Raw genomic sequence first — 23546 nt, forward strand, 5'->3', positions numbered from 1 at the left:
ACTGATCCCCACTCGGATTTAACCCCATTTATGGACACTCTCTGCTTCCTGCCTGTGAGCCATGATTCGATCCACGAGAGCACTTTTCCCCCAATGCCATGAGCTGCTACTTTCTTCAACAGTCTTTGGTGCGGAACTCTATCAAATGCCTTACTAAAATCTAAGTAAATAATATCAAAATTTTTATCGTGGTCAACAGCCTCAAAAGCTTTACTGAAGAAAGTTAACAAATTAGTTAGACAAGACCGGCCTCTTGTGAATCCATGCTGAGTATCATTAATCAAGCTATGCTTATCGAGATGGCTTCTTATAATTTGACCTATAATTGACTCTAGTAATTTGCCTACAATTGAGGTCAGGCTTATTGGGCGGTAATTTGACGGTAACGACTTGTCCCCTGTTTTAAAAATAGGAATTACATTAGCCATCTTCCACATATCAGACACTACACCTGTTTGAAGAGATAAATTAAAAATATTAGTTAATGGTTCACAGACTTCCATTTTGCATTCCTTTAGAACCCTTGAAAAAAACCTCATCAGGACCCGGTGACTTATTTTGCTTCAGTCGGTCTATCTGCTTCACAACCATTTCACTAGTGACTGTGATGTTACATAATTTATCTTCTTCTGATCCACTATAAAAATTAATTACCGGAATATTATTAGTGTCTTCCTGTGTAAAAACCGAGAGAAAATAATTATTTAAAATCGAGCACATTTCATTCTCTTTGTCAGTAAGATGCCCATAGTTATTTTTAAGGGGACCTATCTTATCTCTGACTTTTGTTCTATAGACCTGGAAAAAACTTTTTGGGTTAGTTTTAGAATCCCTAGCAACTTTAATTTCATAGTCCCTTTTAGATTTTCTTATCCCCTTTTTAATGTCCCTCTTTATGTCAATATACTGATTCATAAGATGACCCTCGCCTCTTTTGATACGCCTATAAATTCCTTTCTTATGCCCTAGTAGATATTTCAGCCTATTATTCATCCATTTTGGGTCATTTCTATTTGATCTAATTTCCTTATAAGGGATAAACGTTCTTTGAGCAGCATGTATTGTGTTCAGAAAACTGTAATATTGATAGCTCTCTTCGTTACCCCAGTCAACAGATGATAAGTGTTCTCTAAGCCCATCGTAATCTGCTAAGCGAAAATCTGGGACTGTTACTGAGTTATCCCTACTATCATACTTCCATTCAATTCTAAATGTAATTGATTTGTGGTTGCTAGCACCCAGTTCCTCTGAAACTTCTAAATTATTAACAAGGGATTCATTGTTTGCCAGAACTAAGTCAAGCAGGTTATTACCCCTTGTAGGTTCTGCCACAAACTGCTTCAAAAAACAATCCTGAACTACTTCTAAGAAGTCGTATGATTCTAAATTCCCAGTCAAGAAATTCCAATCAATATGACTAAAGTTAAAGTCTCCTAGAATTACTACATTATCGTGCCATGTGGCCCTAACAATTTTCTCCCATAGTAGTCTCCCCTGGTCCCTATCTAAATTTGGGGGACGGTATATCACACCTAAAATTAATTTTTCATGCCCCTCTGAAAATTCTATCCAAACAGACTCTGTATGTGTTACTTCAGACTTAATACCCGTTTTTATGCAACAGTTCAAGCGATCTCGGACATACAATGCCACCCCACCCCCCTTCCCGATACTTCTATCTACTTGGAACAATTTAAAACCCTGAATGTGACATTCTGCAGGCATGTCCCGACTTTTTTAATTAAACCACGTCTCAGTAATGGCAAATACATCTATGTTACCTGCACTAGCAACTAGTCTCAACTCGTCCATCTTATTCCTAGCACTGCAACTATTTGTGTAATAAATATTTAAAGACCCACTTCTCTCTTTACCCTTCCTGCTCCTTTCTGTTATTCCACTAAACCTATTACTGTCCTTGTCAATTAGTGCCACTGGCTTTCCAATATCCACCTCAAAATACGATTTCTTGAGTCGAGTCAATATCCACCTCATTTTGCCTATTACTAGTTCTCCTAGTATTCATACTACTACCCTGCTACTTCACAGTTTTCCCTCAAAAACCCATACCACTAACTATTCCTAGTTTAAAGACCTAACAGCTCCCTCCACTGCGCTGGCCAGTGCTCCCACCCCACACCTAGATAAGTGAACCCCATCCCTGGCATACATGTCATTTCTGCCATAGAAGAGGTCCCAGTTGTCAATGAATGTTACCGCATTTTCCTTACAGTATTTGTCCAGCCAGCAATTGACACCAATTGCTCTGGACAACCATTCATTTCCAACTCCTCTCCTTGGCAAAATGCCACATATGACAGGTTTCCCACCCTTCCTCCTAATTATCTCTATTGCTGACCTATACCTGCTAATCAGGTCCTCACTCCTACGTCTGCCAACATCGTTGCCTCCAGCACTGAGACAGATAATAGGATTGCTCCCATTACCTCTCATGATGTCATCCAGACGGCTAACAATATCCTTCATTCCAGCCCCAGGAAAACACACTCTCTGCCTCCTACTCCTATCCTTCAAGCAGAATGCCCTATCCATGTACCTAATCTGGCTATCCCCAACAACAACAATGTTTTTACCTTCCTTGGCGTCGTCCGTCGTGATGCTCCGAGTAGTCGACTCACATTCGCCAGGTAGCATTACACCACTTGTAGAATTCGTCAAGACGTTCTCGATGGTCTTCGTTGGGGTTTCTAGGGATGTCTTACTCACGTCTGCCAATGCTTCTTTGGTGCTCGTTGTGGCATTCCCAGTAGAACACTCACATTCGTCAGGTAGCACCGAGAATGGGTTGGAAGTTTCCACGGTAGTCTTCTGGTTTCTCGTTGTTTCTGCCTTTCCAACCGTTTTCTTGATCTTCAGCTTGGTTCCATGTTGCCCGGCCACTGACCAAGCTCCCCTCTTAACCTGGGGACTCACAACAGAAGGATTACTACGAATCCTCTTGTTCTCCTCCGTTAATCGCCGTATCTCCATCTTAGCAACTCTCTCAGCTGCTGGTAAAGTTGCTCAAGAGAGGGCATCCTGGTTCAGATTCACAGAGAGCACACAAACAGGGCTTCACAGAGCTAAGTACACGTCACACGTCATTCTTGCAGTTCAAACATTTAGGTGGTGAAGCAGTAGTGCAATTCTTGAAGTCATGACCCTCACAGCCACAGGTGGAGCAGAACTTCTTGTCCTTGGTAGGACAATCATTTGTGGTATGAGTAACAATTATAGCACTGTGAGATATGCTGGAATTTCTCTGCTTCGATGAAGGCTGGGTTGATGTGGAAGTAGTGAATAGCCAGGCCCTCGGCGAGAGCTCTGGCTGCCATGTTGACGTCACTGAAGGTGACCTTCAGCATGGATGAAGCATTGGGTGGAGATTGAGACACTTATGCAGCATATGGGAATCTTTATTCAGGAAACGTTTCGCCACACAAGTGGCTTCATCAGTCCAATACAAAGAGGAAGGCGTAAGGAGAGGAGGAGTATGAGGTAATCAGTCCCTCAGCCTGGAGTCGATGTGTTCAGTCCATCAATCTTGTAGAATTCTACATTCTACAAGATTGATGGATTGAACACATCGACTCCAGGCTGAGGGACTGATTACCTCATACTCCTCCTCTCCTTACGCCTTCCTCTTTGTATTGGACTGATGAAGCCACTGTGTGGCGAAACGTTTCCTGAATAAAGATTCCCATATGCTGCACAAGTGTCTCAATCTTCAACTTGTCGGTTTTTCAAACCATTCATCACACAAGCATTGGGTATTTTAGTAATGAAGTCCACTTTGGCCCAAGGGTTCTTTGCTTCGATAGATGACTTGATTTCTTCAGTGGCCTGTACAGTGATAAGGTTGTCGAGTCGCTTGAGGAACACAGTTCTCCTGGCCCTCAGTGCTGGGGAAGTCAAGACAAGAAATCCCTGGTCTCGTAGAGTGGTAGTAGCAGTAGTGGTAAGTAGTTTCTCAGCCTCTGTGTCGTCTGTACAGACAACAAAGGCCTCCTTGAGCGATAAAATCGCATTACATTTGACTTGCAGCCTGCCACTAACGACAGCTGCAAGTGCTAGTTTAGACGACTCATTGGTTATGCCACTCGCTAGTTTGATCTTTACTCTGTTGGAGTAATGCATCGTGAAGGTACGCGAGTATTTATAGTCAGGTTCAGAATGCTGAGGTCAGGTGGAGAATGCTGCATCTGATGATGTACCGAGTGAGGTTATAGAGTCAAAAATCTTGGGTAGCTTGGAAGGGAGATTGGATAAGTTTGTGAGCAGACCTTCTGCAGTGTTCTTCCATTCCTATGTTCTTATGTGGGATAGCGATGAAGAAGTTTCTTGGCAAGTGGTTCAGCTATGTTATAGAAGCCATTATTCTGGTTGAAGTTGTCGGATATAGAGATAAGCGATGATTCCAGGATTCTTCGGTATTGAGTGTTGTCTTCTGTGGCGATAAGTCTTGAGTTTCTGTAGTTTATTAAATGGTTGTGTGAATTACGGTGTTGTACACAGGCATTCCTTGTATCGTCAGACCTGCTTGCGTATTGGTGTTCTGAAATACGTGTTTAGAGGTCCCTTGATGTTTCGCCCACGTATAATTTGCTGCAATCATTACAAGGGATTATGTATACCCTTGCAGAGGATGGAAGCTTGTCCTGTCTATCACTGGTAATGTCCTTGATGGTCGTGGTTGTGGAGGTAGATACTTGGAATGAGGTATTGGCGAGGTGGGCGAAACGTTGTCAATAAAGGATCACATTATACTGCATATGTGTTTATATTTCCATTGTGTCGGTATTTTATACCATTTCCATAGTTGTCCTTAATAACTGGTGTCTCTCCATATAGTTGTCCTTGATAATTGATCTCTCAATATAGTTGTCCTTGATAACTGGTGACTCAAAATACTTGTCCTTCAAAACTTATTTTCTCCACAAATATAGTTACTTATTATTTTACGAAACTAACTTACAGACTAAGATTAAGTTATTACAATATAAAATGTTCATGTTTGGGTAATCTGGTTATAACGGGTTTCTCCTGAAATACAAAAAGTCTATTTATGTATCAAGTAAATAATAGAGGTCTAAGTAAATAATGAATGCATATAAAAATTATATAAAAATATTAGCATGCTACGTTTATTTATGTAGTTAAATAAAAAGCTCGAGAAAAATATTCTTGTAATACCCAATGATAAATATTCTTGTAATATCCACTGATAAGTATACTCGAAATATCCACTGATAAATATACTCGAAATATCCACTGATAAATGAAGTATATTAAATATTTAACGTCTAAACAATTTGGTATAAAACTCATTATTAAAATGGATACACCTAATTACGTGTTTTCTCACCACACAAACACCTACGTTTTTACAACTTACTACAAATTTTGTTCTCCATATCTCCAAAAGATAAAAATCTTATCTTTAATTTTCACATGGGTGAACCGTTAAGTCAGAGGAAGACCTCAGTCAGATGACCCAAAATTCCGATATTGGGTTAACCTGCGGGTGTAAATATCAATTTTTAAAGGGGTGGACCTGGTAAGCCAGTGGAAGGCCAGAGTCAAATGAACAAAAGCTCCAATGATGGGTCGTTATATGACTAACACCCGCGTCAGGACACACTTGTTCCGTTTCCTGATGAATCTTAACTGACGTAAGGTAATGATTGGGTCATCATGTAAAAGACCTGCTCCTCTGCGGTTACTTAACCTATCTTATTTGACAAGATTATATGTACCGGGTGGTACGCATCTTTCAGCGTATAAACACACGTTTTATTCTTTATTTATGGATTAAAATATTCTTGACTGGGGATTATGATTAGGTTAACTGCAGCCTTAATGACTCTCCAGTAGTTGATATACTTTAAACCCAATATACCACAAACTTGCAATTGACCATTATAAATTTTAACACTTCTATTGATAAACACGTACGTATCTACACATGTATCATAAACACACTGTACACGTAAAGAGAACACAATGTTTACAAGCAATAAAGGCCAAATATCTCACTAATGCACACCAGTTCATTTTTATGTAAGGTGATATAACCTGTTAAGTCTGATACATTTGGAGAGAGAGAGAGAGAGAGAGAGAGAGAGAGAGAGAGAGAGAGAGAGAGAAAGAGAGAGAGAGAAAGAGAGAGAAAGAGAGAGAGAGAAAGAGAGAGAGAAAGAGAAGAGAAGAGAAGAGAAGAGAAGAGAAGAGAAGAGAAGAGAAGAGAAGAGAAGAGAAGAGAAGAGATTGAGTCCCGTTATATCTATTGTTTTAATCCCTGTATGGATTAAATACGCTTTCACTATAACTGCGCAGCTCATTCCTCTTTACAACTCTTACGTTAAAGGAATAATCTACGACGTCCCTGCGGCTCATCTTACTGCATTTACTGTGTGCACGGTTTTAATATTTTCAGAATTACATGGAGTTCTTGAGCACTCTCCTTCTCAATGCTGATGTACAGCACCTGGGTCTTTTGAGAATTATGCTACGGAGACTATTTCTTGAGTGTGCCGAGTTATAACTCGTAGGTCTTTTAAGGAAGTTAACCTGTAGCTCCTCGGCCGCTTGATGGGTTTGAGGTACAAATACCCAGCCTCGTGCGTGCACTGAGGAACACAAGTCTGGAGTTATTAAAACGGGGGATACCTTTCACGGATCACACAGCGACAGTAATAAATCTAGTTAGCATTATTACTGAACAGGTAGATTAGGTTAGGTAAAGTTTGTCAGGAAAGAGGACAAGCGTTTCCTGACGCGGGTCTTAGTCATATGATGACCCGCCACTGGAGCTTTTGGTCGTCTAACTGAGGCCTTCCGCTAGATTACCCGTCCACCCCTTTAAAAATTATGGTTATGATTATAACCATTTATTTTTTGTAAACTGGTCAGGTAGGTAGACAGCTAGGCAGCAGATAATACAATAAGGGCAGGTAAGCAGATTGAAAGACAAGCATAAGAACAGATAGGGAAGCAGAAAATGTTGTTGGTAAGTAGGAAGGCATGGGAAACGGGCAATCAGAAGCAGAGGCAGGCAACAGGTGGGGAAAGAGGCAGCTATAGAAACAGAGACGGTACAGAGAGCGGCTGGCAAGCAACGAGGCAGATCATTACTTAACTAACCATGAAGCATTTTTAGCAAGCGCCAGAAAAGAGGCCGGGTTGCACTGGTATTGTAAACCATGAATAGAATAGTGAGGCAGGGATGCAGGGATGCAGGGAGTACGAGAGGCAAGTTGAGGGAGGGGGGCAGGGAGATGCAGGAAGAAGGAAGGAGAAAAATTGAGGATGGAGACGTAGGGAAGGACCCTTATTCCCGTAGAAGACTTTCTTATTAACCTGAGGGCTGGTAACTCGGGCTATACCCAATGAATCACAGGAAAATTATCAGTGGGTTTCTTTCGTTTTTCCAGGATGTGACCCACAAGAGTCAGCGGTTAATGTTGAGTTATGGGCTCCATTTCGAATTAGTGATAACTTATATTATGTAAATTATCCAATACTAAACGAGATATACAAAGAAAACTTTTATATTTTGGACCTATGGTTAAACAAAATTGTTAAAAAGGTTAACTAACCTAACCCACGTAACCGCCTTAGAGTTGGAGGCAAATTCTAGGTTAGGACGAGTTAGGCTTCAGCCAGCCTCCCCCTCCCCCATAGGCCCAGTTATAACGGGAACTAATGCAAAACTCAGGTAATGCTGGAGAATTTACGTAATAATTAAATAGATTCCCCCAACAATCAATATTACCCCAGTCACCTAACACCTAAGCAACACTTAGTGTAAGAAAACATGCCAAAATTCTCCACCCACATTGGAATCAAAGACGGGTCCTTCGATTGCGAGCCAGAGACGCTACCACTGAGTCATGAACCAGTAGCCTAAAGAGTAACAAGAGAAATCATTAAGGACAATTAAATAAAAACGATTACCATAAGGAGAGAGTGAGACAGAACAGACAGATACAAACAAAGCAGCAAGACAACCACAATTAGGAACAAAGAGAAGGGAAAGAGAAAAACTCAAGAGGCAGACATGCAGACACAGAAAGGGGAAAGTTAATTCGCAGCCAAGGTGACAGCCAAGGCGGCTGAACTTGCCACAAAGTCGTGAAACTCCCCATCTGCACTCCTCATAAATCTTATAACTCTGCTGCACACTGTTCTCACACCACAGTCGCAGAAATCAGTCAAACTGATAGTGTGGTGCTGGTGAATGGGGAGGTGCTGGTGAATGGGGAGATGCTGGTGAAAGGGGAGATGCTGGTGAATGGGGAGATGCTGGTGAATGGGGAGATGCTGGTGATGAGTGATACTGGTGATGGGGTACCACTGGTGAATGGGGTGGTACTGTTACAGTGGGAAGGGGGAAGTTATAACATTTACAGAGCACTTAACCCCAAGATTTCATCCAATGATCTCGTCAATAAATAAGATATATACACATTAACACTCGCAAGCTAATAGTACACCTTCAGATGATAATAATAACGAATAGTATTCAAGTTGGGGGTTCCATTTTAGTATGTAAATACTCCAATATTTACTGGATTGTACACTGAGGTCGATTACATTTTGGGCCTACAGAGAAAACTTTTTTTTTTTTTGGCACCCAAAAATAAAAAAATTAACCTAACAAAGCCGCAGTTAAAGCTGGAGGACAATATATACTATATATACACTGAGAATTTATGTCTTTCAGAGTATATGCCAAATTTTCTTAAATCCCTATACTAGTGATTAAAGTGGTCTTGACAGTGAGGTGAAAAGGTGATATACAGCTTTAAAAATGAATTGTGTGCCTGGTGGCTAAGGCTCTCGCTTCACGCACGGAGGGCCCGGGTTTAATTCCCAGCGGGGAGGAAACATTTCTACGTGTTTCCTTACACCTGTTGTCATGTTCACCTAGCAGCAAATAGGTACCTGGGTGTTAGTCGACTGGTGTGGGTCGCATCCTGGGAGACAAGATTGAGGACCCAAATGGAAATAAGAGAGAATCCTCGATGACGCACTGACTTTCTTGGGTTATCATGAGTGGCTAACCATCTGGGGTTAAAAATCCGAAGAAAATCTTATTAGTCGACAGGCTTCAAGCCCCATTAGCCAACTAACCAAAATTAAAGAGAAAGAGGTTTGCTAGGTTTTCAGTCAGGCGCTAAGCCACTAAAACTTTGCTACCAAGCTAAGGTGACCCAACTTCTCCAAGGTGTTAGTGGCACCCTTCCCCCCCCCCCTTTTACTCTCTCTCTCTCACCTTTAATCAGAACTGAGGAAAGCAATCCATCAATCACTGTCCCACGTAAAAGACTGGAGGAGGTATAAGAAAAAACCACCGTCGGAGATTAATGCAGAAGTTATCCCTCATCTACTTTTTACATTATTCGTTTTAGCTAAAAGATAAATTGCCCAAAATTACAATAAACTCACATTACTGGGAATAATTGTCATATAATAAACATTAAATGCTTCTTCAGTTGGAATTGTGCAAGTTACCTTAACAAACTTCACAAGAAATTAAAATAAAGTTTATCTCGCGTCCTTGTTTACCTGTCTGTCTTGTTTCTACTGTTTATCACGTGTTGTTGTCTGTTCTACATTATCTTCCTCCCTCCCTCTCTCTCTCCCTCCCTCTCTCTCTCCCTCTCTCTCCCTCCCTCCCCCTCTCTCTCCCTCCCCCTCTCTCTCCCTCCCTCTCTCTCCCTCTCTCCCTCCCCCCCCTCTCTCTCCCCTCCCTCCCCCTCTCTCTCCCTCCCCCTCTCTCTCCCTCCCCCTCTCTCTCCCTCCCCCTCTCTCTCCCTCCCCCTCTCCCTCCCTCTCTCTCTCTCTCCCTCTCTCTCTCCCTCTCTCTCTCCCTCTCTCTCTCCCTCCCCCTCGTGCCCTGGAGATAGTAATCACTGACTTTTTACATTATTCGTTTTAGCTAAACGAGAAATTCCCCCCCCCCCACACACAAAATTATGATTATTGAGGTTTTAAGCCTATCGACTACCCGAAGGTCATTAAGGATGCAGGTCACCTGGTTATCACCAGACAAGTATAATCCGTACAACAGGACTTAAACTACCAGCAGGTGTAAGCTGAGAGACGTACACCTCTCAGTGTGTGTGTATTTATTTACAATATATATATATATATAACACAAGCCTATCTGATGTTATCCTGACACCAAATGACTTCGAAGAGGAGATAAATGATATGCCCATGCACTCTGCCCCAGGGCCAGACTCGTGGAACTCCGTGTTCATCAAGAACTGCAAGAAGCCCCTATGACGTGCTTTTACCATCCTATGGAGAGGGAGCATGGACACTGGGGTCGTCCCACAGTTACTAAAAACAACAGACATAGCCCCACTTCACAAAGGGGGCAGTAAAGCAATAGCAAAGAACTACAGACCGATAGCGTTAACATCCCATATCATAAAAATCTTTGAAAGGGTCCTAAGAAGCAAGATCACCACCCATCTAGATACCCATCAATTGCACAACCCAGGGCAACATGGGTTTAGAGCAGGTCGCTCCTGTCTGTCCCAACTACTGGACCACTACGACAAGGTCCCAGATGCACTAGAAGACAAAAAGAATGCAGATGTAATATACACAGACTTTGCAAAAGCCTTAGATAAGTGTGATCATGGCGTAATAGCGCACAAAATGCGTGCTAAAGGAATAACAGGAAAAGTTGGTAGGTGGATCGATAACTTCCTCACAAATAGAACACAAAGAGCAGTAGTAAGCAGAGTCAAGTCTGAGGCGGATACGGTGAAAAGCTCTGTTCCGCAAGGCACAGTACTCGCTCCCATCTTGTTCCTCATCCTCAAATCTGACATAGACAAGGATGTCAGCCACAGCACCGTGTCTTCCTTTGCAGATTACACCCAAATCTGCATGGGCTGCAGAAAACAATATGAAGTTCAACGATCAGAAATTTCAATTACTCCGATATGGTAAACATGAGGAAATTAAAACTTCATCAGAGTATAAAGCAAATTCCAGCCACACAATAGAGCGAAAAACTAACGTCAAAGACCTGGGAGTGATCATGTCGGAGGATCTCACCTTCAAGGACCACAACATTGTATCAATCGCATCTGCTAGAAAAATAACAGGATGGATAATGAGAACCTTCAAAACTAGGGATGCCAAGCCCATGATGACACTCTTCAGGTTGCTTGTTCTATCTAGGCTGGAATATTGCTGCACACTGAAATTGCTGACCTAGAAAATGTACAGAGAACCTTCACGGCGCGCATAACGGAGATAAAACACCTCAATTACTAGGAGCGCTTAAAGTTCCTGAACCTGTACTCCCTGGAACGCAGGCGGGAGAGATACATGATTATGTACACCTGGAAAATCCTAGAGGGACTAGTACCAAACTTGCACACGAAAATCACTCTCTCTGAAAGCAAAAGACTCGGCAGACGATGCAACATCCCCCAATGAAAAGCAACACAGTAAGTGTCAGGGGGCCCAAGACTGTTGAACTGCCTCCCAGCATACATAAGGGGGATTACCAATAGACCCCTGGCTGTCTTCAAGCAGGCACTCGACAGGCACCTAAAGTCGGTACCTGACCAACCGGGCTGTGGCTCGTATGTTGGATTGCATGCAGCCAGCAGTAACAGCCTGGTTGATCAGGCCCTGTTCCACCATGAGGCCTGGTCACAGACCGGGCCGCGGGGGCGTTGACCCCCGGAACTCTCTCCAGGTAAACTCCATGTATATCTGCATGTCCAATATAAATAACACCAATGAATATATTAACTTCAAAAGACACATATAATGGTGTGTTAGAGTCAAAATGGTCCAGTTCACCTAATCCCATTTGTAATTCCATTTTTATCCCAGTTTGAAATAAATTGATATGTAAATTGCAGAGGTAGTGTCACACAGTTTGTAATTCAGTTATTATATCCTGAGTTTTAATTGTGGAGGAGTGTCATTTGTGATGTTCGACTCTGTTCTGGTTACCACTGTTGAGAGATGCTACCAGAGACTGGACACAGCAGGTGGTGGTGGTGACGACTGGTAGCTTGAGTGGTGGTGGTGACGGCTAGTAGTAATAGTGGTGGTGACGAAGGCTGGTAGTAATAGTGGTAGTGACGGAGGATGGTAGTAATAGTGGGGGTGGTGGTGACGGAGGCTGGTAGTAATAGTGGTGGTGACGGAGGCTGGTAGTAATAGTGGTGGTGACGGAGGCTGGTAGTAATAGTGGTGGTGACGAAGGCTGGTAGCAATAGTGGTGGTGACGAAGGCTGGTAGCAATAGTGGTGGTGACGAAGGCTGGTAGCAATAGTGGTGGTGACGAAGGCTGGTAGTAATAGTGGTGGTGACGAAGGCTGGTAGTAATAGTGGTAGTGGTGATGGCTGGTAGCAGTGGTAGCGGTGTTACCCTAGGTAATTTTATGGTTAACTGTTTTGTTTATACAGAAGGTTTCCCTATACAGAATGAGTTATCAAAGTAAATGTATTTTCAGTCCATCATTTACGATTTTATAATGAGTGAGGATGGGTGGGTGGGTGTTTAACAAGTGTGGTGTCACCTGCAAACACAAGTAACGTGCTGAGAGAGGTTAGTTGGGCATTAATTTATTAGAGGAATAATACACGACCCAGGAAGCTTCTGTGTGATACATCAATAATTGTGGGTAGTATTGAGGAGGAATTATTTGTCGCCACATGCTATTTTTCACTAAAATACCAACATACAGCCTCTGATCCCTTACGGACTGAATATTTTCAACTAGTTTAATTTGATTTTTTTGTATATAAATGATTCAGAAAACCGACAACTTGATTAATGAGACACTTGGGTAAGTTCTGGTAAGAACAGATATCCCACATGTTGCATAAGCGTCTCGTTAACCGAGTTTCTTGTCGACGTTGGCGATTTCGTTTGTTGCAATTTTTCTAGTTTCTTTATTTTGTGTAGATTGTCTAGGAAGCTAGTTTAAAAATTCCTTTGACCGAGTTGGACAGGTTAATGAGGTATTATAAACAAAGGTTTAGTTTAGTGGCCTGCATACCTGGTTGTAGCACGACAGAGATAGAAACTAGGAACTAGCAAAAGACAGCAGATAATAAATACTTATATTTCCTTCACCTAACAGCAAGCAATAATATGTACAATATATACAGAGGCTATTTACAGAAAGGCAAACTGCAAGCAAGTGACACGGTGAGAACCGTATCCAACCAGACTTGGAGGTAAGTCGGCCAATGTTAATTCACAAGTGTTCTACATCACTTCACAACTTTGGCGGGTTTCCTTGTCGTTGGTTGGTTGAATCCAGGTGCCAGCATAACTATGGGGTCCCTACTCGTTATACCCTTAGTACCTGGTTCATTGGTCCGGAGGGCATGCCTATATGGGTAAGTGACACATGCCGAATAAAATGTAACGTACTCTTAGCATGCCACATAGAGTAAAATTATGTAGTTCTTATATCAGTTTCATGACCACCTTACCGTTCACTGGATCGCTTGTCTTTTAGTAAATGCACTGAAAACAGCTGGGAAATGTTTAGCTTCAGCCATTGCTCCAGTAGATGATTTTCTGCTTGTTGGTTGTTTTTCTTAATAGATGCAAGGGTAGCTTGGTGTCGTCCTTACCCCTACCTAGAGATTAATTTGCAGTCTCCCCCACATCCTCTGGGAGTTCTTCGAGAGCTTATCTTTGCCTGTCATCATGCCCCTGGAAACATCAGCTTTCCATGGCTATAAATGAAGACTCGTACTGGACACAGGTAGCACTCAAGCCCCAAACACAGTTTCAAGAAGTGTGCTCGTGTCCTGGAGGCCAGGAATCAGTACAGTCGCCCTATACAAGAGGCGGAGCTAGGAACTATGAATCAAATGCGTGTACCAGGTGGAGGCGCAGATGGCCTGCGCATGCGTTTTTAGTCTGCTTTATCTTTAAATGCGAGTAAGTACTACATTCCTTCTGCATGGTTATACTACTCATGGTGCTGAGGAACTGCAGGATTTGTAGAAATGTTAGAGCCAGACTACTGGACAGCCCAGACTGACTGACTGACCTGGCTGTACCTTAAGCCTTGTGACCCCCCCCCCTTCCCATCCTGCTTAAGATAATTCATTAACAGGAGGGAAGCGGTTTTTCCTTTCTAAAACTAGAACTGAAAAATCATTACGGTGAGGCAAAGGTTCAATCAAACTTCATTGAACGACAGGCGTGGCTGAGGCCAGGCAGTGGGAGCCACTGCAACTTTCAACTCTTCTTGCAATGTTGAGAACAAGTTGATGGGTTCATTATGCACAGGTTATCAGCGAGGGTCCTCCTCCCGCGTGCATATATGTGTACTTACCTAATTGTACTCGCCTAATTGTGGTTGCAGGGATCGAGACGCAGCTCCTCGCCCCGCCTTTTCACTGAGTGCTACTAGGTCCTCTCTCTCCCTGCTCCATGAGCTTTATCATACCTCATCTTAAAGCTATGTATGGTTCCTGCCTCCACTACCTCACTTGATCTGTGTGTGTGTGTGTGTATGTACTCACCTATTTGTGGTTGCAGGGGTCGAAATATAGCTCCTGGCCCCGCCTCTTCACTGATCGCTACCAGGTCCTCTCTCCCTGTTCCATGAGCTTGATCATACTTCGCCTTAAAACAATGTATGGTTCCTGCCTCCACTACATCACCTGCCAGACTATCCACTTCCTAACAACTCTATGACTGAAGAAATACTTCCTAACATCCCTTTGATTCATCTGAGTCTTCAACTTCCAACTGTGACCCCTCGTTTCTGTATCCCATCTCTGGAACATCCTGTCTCTGTCCACCTTGTCAATTCCTTGCAGTATTTTGTATGTCGTTATCATGTCTCCCCTAACCCTCCTGTCCTCCAGTGTCGTCAGGCCGATTTCCCTCAACCTTTCTTCGTAGGACATTCCCTTTAGCTCTGGAACTAGCCTTGCGTGAGAGAGAGAGAGAGAGAGAGAGAGAGAGAGAGAGAGAGGGAGGGAGGGTGAAGACGTGTCACAGTGTTGCTCCACAAACTTTCTTAATATTACTTAAATACGAGGGTTGGTGAGGATAAAAACTGTTCAGTGACGAAGTACTACCTACAACACATTAGTACAAGTAAGCCAACTCTTCCACTGAAGTGAATATAAGCAATATCAGTGATATTTAAGTGTGGTATGGTGAAGATATGGTGTGAGTGAGGGGACAGCGGCAGGCCTATGAGTGACGTCACTATTGCCTTCACAGTGAGCATCTAATAATATTATATGTGTTTTGTGCTATGTACTAGCATCTGGTGCTTTATAACAACGTGACTGGTACAATGTAACATAGTGATTTGTGCAACATCTTCCTTTAGTGGAAAAGTGGATAGCATAAACAGTGTTTATTAAGTGATAGTGAGAAGGCAACACTTCCAGCTCGTAGGCCCACTGCCTGCCCTCACACCCCCACCCAGGATACTCCACCCCACCCACGATACCACCACCCACTCTCTCCTGTGAACTTCATTGCAAACCTGCAAGCCTCCTCTGGGATGACTTCACATCGCAAAATAGCAAGAATATCTACGCTATCTGGCTATTGTCCCAGTAGTTACTGCAGTGTTTGTGGGTATACCACAAGGGACAAAATTCTTCTTAGATGTAAGGAGCCTACTTGTTCCAACTACTGCCACACAGATTGCATTCCAGAAGAAGAATTTTGTTGCAGCCAGGTTGAAAATTTCAGAAAATTGAAGGATATCCATAATCCTGTGATATATGTGGATACAAGCCTGGAGCTACAGGAGGAAGGTTCAGAAGTCCTACCTCAGTGACTTCTGTCCAAAGATCAAGACTGCCCTCTTGGGCTGTGTTGTAAAGTTGCAGCTAAGATAATCCATCACAGGGAAGCACTTCATGAGCTCCTCAAATCATTAGATAACCTCCTAGCTATTGTAGAAGGTCAGTGAAACCCTACATCAAGTGACCTTAGCTGCTCAGCTGATGGTGATACTATTGACAAAGACTGGAAGTCCCACACTGAGCTTAACTCAGGGGTAAATAACTGGCGGAATTGTCATCGCTAAGGTCCCACAGACTGAAAGAGTTCAAAACACTACCTTTGGGAATTCTAACACAATTCCTCTGACCACCACTGAGGGAACAAATCCTCTTCCCAGCAACAAAGGAAGCCTTGGATCTGTTAATTCTCCTACACCTGACATCTCTGCTTCAGCCACTGCCAGTCCACTTGACAGTGCACATACCATCTCTGATCCTACACCTGTCAGCACACGTGCCAACACTATTCCAGAATCTGGCAGCAGTGCTTCATCAGCAAGTTCTGAGTCAGGAATTTCTCCACCAGAGATAGGTGCAGTTAATAATCAGGGAACTATCACTTCACCTGATCACCTACTGCGCCAAAGTACGAACAGCAGGGACACATCTGTCAGAACTGGTAGAGGACGGGGCAGAGGACGTGGAAGAGGACGTGGAGGAGGAAGACAACTACAGCCATCTCACCCTCCACTAACACAGTTCCAGCGGCAGAACGTGAGGACAAATCTGCAAAACACAGGAGGTGCAACAAATCATAGTCCACCCTCCCAGGCACCTAGGCTGTGCTCTCGCTGTCACCGGAAGGGGCACACCGCCAACAACTGCCTGCGAGATACCAGGTGCAATTACTGCTACAAGAAAGGACATCAGGAGGACCAGTGTCGGAAGAAAAAGGAACTTAACAGACAGGACCACCTGTTTAGAGACCTGTTCTCAGAACAAACCAGCAGGATCTCTGAATTGGTGAACACTCTCACACATCACCCACTCAGCTACTCCTATCCCAGCACAGCAGGTGGCATTGTGCCTTATACAAGACCACAGACCAACATCCCTGCAGCTGCCTCAGTACCCTACCTCTCTCAAGGGCAGGCACCTTACATGCCCTACACCCACCACCTCAAGCTGACCACATCATGAGGAGCCAGTCTATCTGCATCCTGTCGGCCAACATTAGAGGTTTCATTACTAATCTTGGAGAGCTCACACACAGTTTTGTGAACACTCGACGTCCCAACAAGATAGCTGTTGTTGAAACATTTTTGGATGACAGGACTCCAGAAAATTTTGCAAGAATTGCTGGCTACACCTCATGGATAAGAAGAGACAGGCAAGGGCAAGGAGGAGGTGTTGCTGTGTGCTTCTCTAAATTTAGTGTTCATGCCCAGCACATTGATGTTGCCACCCCTACACATCTTGAAATGATGTTCTTCAAACTATGCATAAACACTAGTATCTCTGTACTAGCATGTGCAATGTACAGACCTCAGTGGCAGCATGCAGACCCCATCAACTTCCTAATGGAAAATACTGACTCCCTTCTGCTACAACACAACTGTCAACATATCATAATTGTTGGTGACCTCAACCAACACCTTATACAGAGGGACTTTGATGACCTTCTTGCAGTATTTGACATGAGAAACTTTGTTGATTTCCCTACTCACATCTCTGGCTCCTCCCTTGACCCAGTAGTGAGTGATCTGGCAGAAGGCATAGTCACTTGTCAACCCCTCGGCTACGTTGGATCGTCTGACCACAAGGCTGTTTTTACGACACTTAAGATCCCAACAGAAGGAGGTGAGGAGTCCACACACAGAACCTGGTTATTGGAAAGTGGTAATTGGCCAGCCCTTTGCTCTGACCTCGCCACCACCGATTGGAATGCTCTAACAACCTGTCGGTATTTTATACCATTTTAATCTCCAAGGGGATGTTGACAACCAAGTGAAAGCCTTCACTGGACACATCCTTAATCTACAACAAGAACACATTCCTCACCGGCAATATATGACAAAGCCTACAGATCAGCCTTGGTTTGGCTTTCGTTGTAGAGAGGCTGCTACTGCTAAGTACAAAGCATGGCGAAGGTATAAGAGACATCCTACCACCTACAACAGGAACTTGCACAGGCAAGCCTGTAGGCATATGGGTGACGTTCAAAAGTGGGCCATTGCTAAATGGGAGGTGGACACTAAAAGAAAGCTAGCATCAGGTAGGGTAGGCTCCAAAACCTGGTAGTCCCTGGTCAAGGACAGACAAGGTTATCTGCCTGATGAACTCGTTCCACCTCTAAATCAACAGGATGGGACCACCTCTACTAGTAGTCAAGAGAAGGCGGACCTCTTTGCTGAACACTTTGCTACCAAAATGCAAGTTCCTGATCCAGCAAGGGACCCTCCTTGGCTAGCTGCAAGAACTGTGTCAAAACTGTCAGTGGTGACAATAAGGCAGGAGGAGGTGCATTTCCTTCTTAAATCACTTGACCAAGAAAAGGCTGTGGGCCCAGACAAGTTGAGCCCAAGATTGCCGAGATGTGCAGACCAGCTAGCAGCACCTCTAACTCGCATCTTTCAGCACTGTCTAGTACAGTGTAAATGGCCCTCTCTGTGGAAAGAGGCAAATGTAGTCCCTGTTCACAAAAAGAAGAGCAGAGCAGAAATCAGCAACTACAGACCAGTGTCACTCCTGTCAATCACTGGTAAGATCCTTGAGACAATAATCTCAAGACAAATGACAGAGTTTTTTGACTACCACTCACTACTTTGTGAACGTCAATATGGCTTCAGGAAAGGTTACTCTGCTGCTGATCTGTTGTTAAACCTCTCCACTAAGTGGCACCAGTCACTGGATGAATCCAAAGTCAGCTGTGTGGTAACACTGGACATTGCTGGCGCTTTCGACCGGGTGTAGCACCAGGGCCTCTTAGCAAAACTTCAAGCACTGGGAATTGCAGGCTCTACATTATGTCTCCTCAGTGATTACCTTCATGGTAGATCTCTAAGTGTAGTTCTCAATGGAACAGAATCAGCAAGAGATCCTATTGGGGCAAGTGTTCCACAAGGAAGCGTACTGGGACCATTGTTATGGAATGTCTACTTCAATGACCTTCTTCATCTCATCCCAGAATCACATGCATATGCAGACGACTGTACACTGACATTCACTTATCCAAGAGAAGAAATGCCAGCTGCTCTAAGCTACATCAATTACCAGCTGAGAGCTATATCAGCTTGGGGAAATAGATGGCAAGTAACATTTGCACCTGAGAAAACGCAAATGATGATCGTCTCTAGGCACCATGATGGTAATGCTGGTGCAGTAGTAAGGATGAATGGGAGGGTGTTGGCACCTGGAGAAGAAGTTGATATCCTTGGGGTGAAATTTGACTTCAAACTAACCATGAAGAACCATGTTGTAAATCTTACAAACAAAGCAGCCAGGAAGCTTACATCACTTCACCGTATCTCGCATCTGCTTGACAGTAGGGGTTGCAAGATTCTGTACGAGGCACAAGTATGCTCACACCTTGAGTATGCTCCACTTTCTTGGTTTGCCTGCCCCCCCTCTCATCTGCGACTGCTTGACAGAGTAGAGAACAAAGCAAGACATCTCATCTCTCGCCTGGACCCATCCTGGATAGATCTGTCATTTCAGCAGAGCCTTCAACATAGGAGGGATGTGGGTGCCCTTACTGTTATGTACAAGGCCAATATTGTCAAAGTACCACACTTGGATCCACTTAGAGGACAGCGTGAAACAAGCTTTTATGCCACAAGACGGGCAGAAAGCAGCAACTTCACTCTGGCTGTACCCTTCTCCAGAACATCACTCCATCTGAGATCATATATACCCAGGATGACTCGAGTATGGAACACATTCGTACAGCATAATGATGTCAACGAGATAAAGTCAGTTAATCACATGAAAATGCTGAACCACAGATGGCTCCAACTTCATCCTGTTCCCTACTTGTATGTCTCATAACAATAAAAATGCTTTCAAATGAGCTGATGTAGGTAACAGTTCTTAGCTTGCCAATAAAGTTAGGAATCCTTTACCTGTAAATAGCTTGTCAATAAAGCTAGGGATCCTTAACCTTGTCAAACCCTGTGTAAAAAGAGAGATAGAGAGCGAGAGAGACAGAGACAGAGACAGACACACACCGAGAGGCAGACTGAGACAGAACAGGAAGGCACTGTGACTGGAACAATATACAGATAACCTGCACATAGAAGAGAGGAGCTTACGACGATGTTTCGGTCCGACTTGAACCATTTACAAAGTCACACTAACAGAAAGGGTTCATGTTCATGTAGGTTTGCCAGGACGGGTCCTGGCCCGGGTCTTCTCCATGTGGTGACCTTGCATTGGCTCCCGAAGGAGTGTCAGTGTTGGTAAAGTGATGTATCGTTTACAGCCCTATGGCAGGGGCAGCCTTATGACAAGGGTGCAGTGCGCCGTCTTCGTGTTAAGTGGAGTACCGTTTACAGCCTTATGGCGGGGGCAACCCTATGACAAGGCACGGCGAGTCTTCTGCAGGTCAAGAGGAGTACCGCTTATAGCCCTATGGCAAGGGCAGCCCTATGGCAGGGGCGCAGTGACTCAACTCTGAGCCATTCCTGGCACTCAGGCCACAGCCCGAGTGCCAGAACGACTCAGGAGATTCTCTGGAGGTGTGTTGAACACCTAACGACTGATATAAGTCCCCAACCGAGAGAGTTGTTGTTTAATGTACACGGCCTGGCGCCCTTCAGTGGTGCAGCACGTAAACTGTAGGCAGGGTTGTTGCTTCATCTCAACTTGCCCTCGCTTTACAGAGTAATAACTCTCTAGACTGAAGTTTGCGGAAGGAGGAGTGGGTCACTCGGTCGCCTTGACCATTCCCATAGTGAGCATTCATGTTAAGTGGTGTACCAAGCTTGCAGCCCTTAAAGAAAAGTGATGTAGCCAGTATATATAGGCGAGAAGGACAAGGACGGGAACGAGAGAGGGAGAAGAGGAAGTATTGTAGTAGCAGTAGTATAAGAAACAGTGGTAATAGAAAGCAGGGGGAGTAATTTAGTGGCACAAGAGAGAAAGGGAAGTGAAGGGAGAAAGGAGGCAATATTAAAGGTAGTAGAAATAGTAGAGGAATGGAGGGAAAGACGCAGAGGAAGTAGAAGTTGGGTCAGTCTAAGGGACAAGAAAGGAGCACTGCAGAAAAGCTAAGGGCCCACAACGGACATTCCAATGTGTGGGCCGACGCGGCAGGTTGTGTAGCGGGCTAGCTGCAGGATTTTCAAGGATAGCTCCTGGTCAAAGAGGCTGACCAGGTCCCTACTTAACAGAACTCAGTGTGAATGCTTTGAGAAGATACCAGAGCAGCGAACGGACATCCCAGTGCATCGTTTCAGCGTAAATAGTTGAAGTGTTGTGCAGTTTTAGAGGGTTTGGTGTTGTTGAGTCAGGACCAGTCAGCGCCTCCCCCCCTCTCTGCTGGGGGAGAGGGGGAGGGCGTGTGTAGTAAACAGTGACCCTCTCATAACGCCTCACCCCTGCGCGTCTCCCCCGCCTCACCCACCCAACTCCCAGCGCCTCCCCATCTGTATAGGATACTTCTCCCCTAACCCACGATGTCAGCGATGGCACTGCAGGGAGTGCCGGGCTCACAGGAACATCCACTACAGGGACAGCATCGTGGAGTTCGACCGCGAGGCAGCTGTCAGGTGTGCCACAGGCAGTGTGTACTCAGCTCCTCAAGCTTCAACATCCGTGCACACGAGGGCCTGGGATCTTCAGTCAACTTGGCGTCCACCAGGACATTGCCATGTCCCTAGGGGAGCTCTCCATCGGGCTGCTAACGGAGTCACTGGCTTCTTGGACCTCTTGGGGAGGGTCGATGGTGCTCGTGCAAGCAGCAGATCCCCGGGCAACTTGCTGCTGTTTGCAATGGCTGTCTGCCGAGGAGAGACAGGCACCTAGCAACATCTGTTGTTGGGGCAATGGATGAATTCCCTACTATGTTTGTTAACTGCTCATTACTCTAATTTGTCTATGGTTGTAATCATGTCATAACGTGTTAATCATTCATTACCTTTGAAACTTGTCATGATTGTGACCAGCTCTACCTGGAGCTCATTACCTTTGTAAATTCTCATGATTAATGTGTTTATGATTCATTACCTTTGCAATTATTCATGAGTGTGACCAGCTCTACCTGGAGCTCATTACCTTTGTAACTTGGTCATGATTATGACCAGATCTAGTTCATTACCTTTGTAACTTGCTCAGCTATCAAAACTTTGGAGTCCAGTCCCTGGACCAATTATGTACCTCTGTAATCTTTTGACTACCGCCCACAGGATGGGTATGAGGTGCATAATAAACATATTAAACTAACCCACAATGGATAGCACCAAAAACGCAGGGGATAAAAGCTGACTTATAGAACACACTTAGACAGATGAATCCAAAGTCAGCTGTGTGGTAGCACTGAACATTGTTGGTGCTTTCGACCGAGTGTGACACCAGGGCCTCTTGTCAAAACTGTAAGCACTGGGAATTGCAGGCTCTTCACTATATCTCCTCAGTGATTACCTTCATGGTAAATCTCTAAGCTTTGTTCTCAATGGAACAGAATCAGCAAGACATCCTATTGGGGCAAGTGTTCCACAGGGAAGCGTGCTTGGGCCATTGTTATGGAATGTCTACTTCAATGACCTTCTTCATCTCATCCCAGAATCCTATTCATATGCAGACGACTGTACTCTGACAATTACTTATCCAAGAAAAGAAATGCCAGCTGCTCTAAGTTACATCATTCACCAGTTAAGAGCTATATCAACTTAGGAAAACCGATGGCAGGTAACACTTGCACCAGAGAACACACAAATGATGGTCTCTAAACACCATGATGGAAATGCCGGAGCATTAGTAAGTATGAATAGGAGTGCGTTGGTACCCGGGGAAGAAGTTGATATCCTTGGGGTGAAATTTGACTCCAAACTGACCATGAAGAACCAAGTTGTAAATCTTGTAAACAAGGCAACCAGGAAGCTTACAGCACTTCGACGTATCTCGCATCTGCTTGACAGTAGGGGATGCAAGATTCTGTATGAGGCACAAATACGTTCACACCTTGAGTGTGCTTAGCTTTTTTGGTCTGCCTGCCCCCCCAATCAAATCTGCGACTGCTTGACAGTAGAGAACAGATCAAGACGCCTTATCTCTCGCCTGGACCATCCTGGATAGATCTGTCATTTCAGCAGAGCCTTCAACACAGAAGGGATGTGGGCGGCCTCAGTGTTAAGTACAAGGCCAACATTGTCAAAGTACCACACTTGGCTCCACTTCGAGGACAGCGAGAAGCAAGCTTCTATACCACAAGATGGGCAGAAAGTAGCAACTTCACTCTGGCTGTACCCTTCTCCAGAACATCACTTCATCTGAGATCCTTTATTCCCAGGATGACTCGAGTCTGGAACACATTCGTACAGCATAATGATATCAACGAGATAATTGATCTAATGGAAATGCTGGCTCACAGATGGCTCCAACTTCATCCTGTTCCCTACTTGTATCATAGCAATAAAAATGCTTTCAAATGAGCTGATGTAGGCAACAGCTCTTAGCTTGTCAATAAAGTTAGAAACCCTTGTCAATAAAATTAGGAATCCGTAACTTGTCAATAGCATGTCAATAAAGTTATGGATCCTTAACCTAACCTTGTCAAACCC

The sequence above is a fragment of the Cherax quadricarinatus genome, chromosome 56 (genome assembly GCF_038502225.1).
Source record: "Cherax quadricarinatus isolate ZL_2023a chromosome 56, ASM3850222v1, whole genome shotgun sequence".
Taxonomy (NCBI): Eukaryota; Metazoa; Arthropoda; class Malacostraca; order Decapoda; family Parastacidae; genus Cherax; species Cherax quadricarinatus.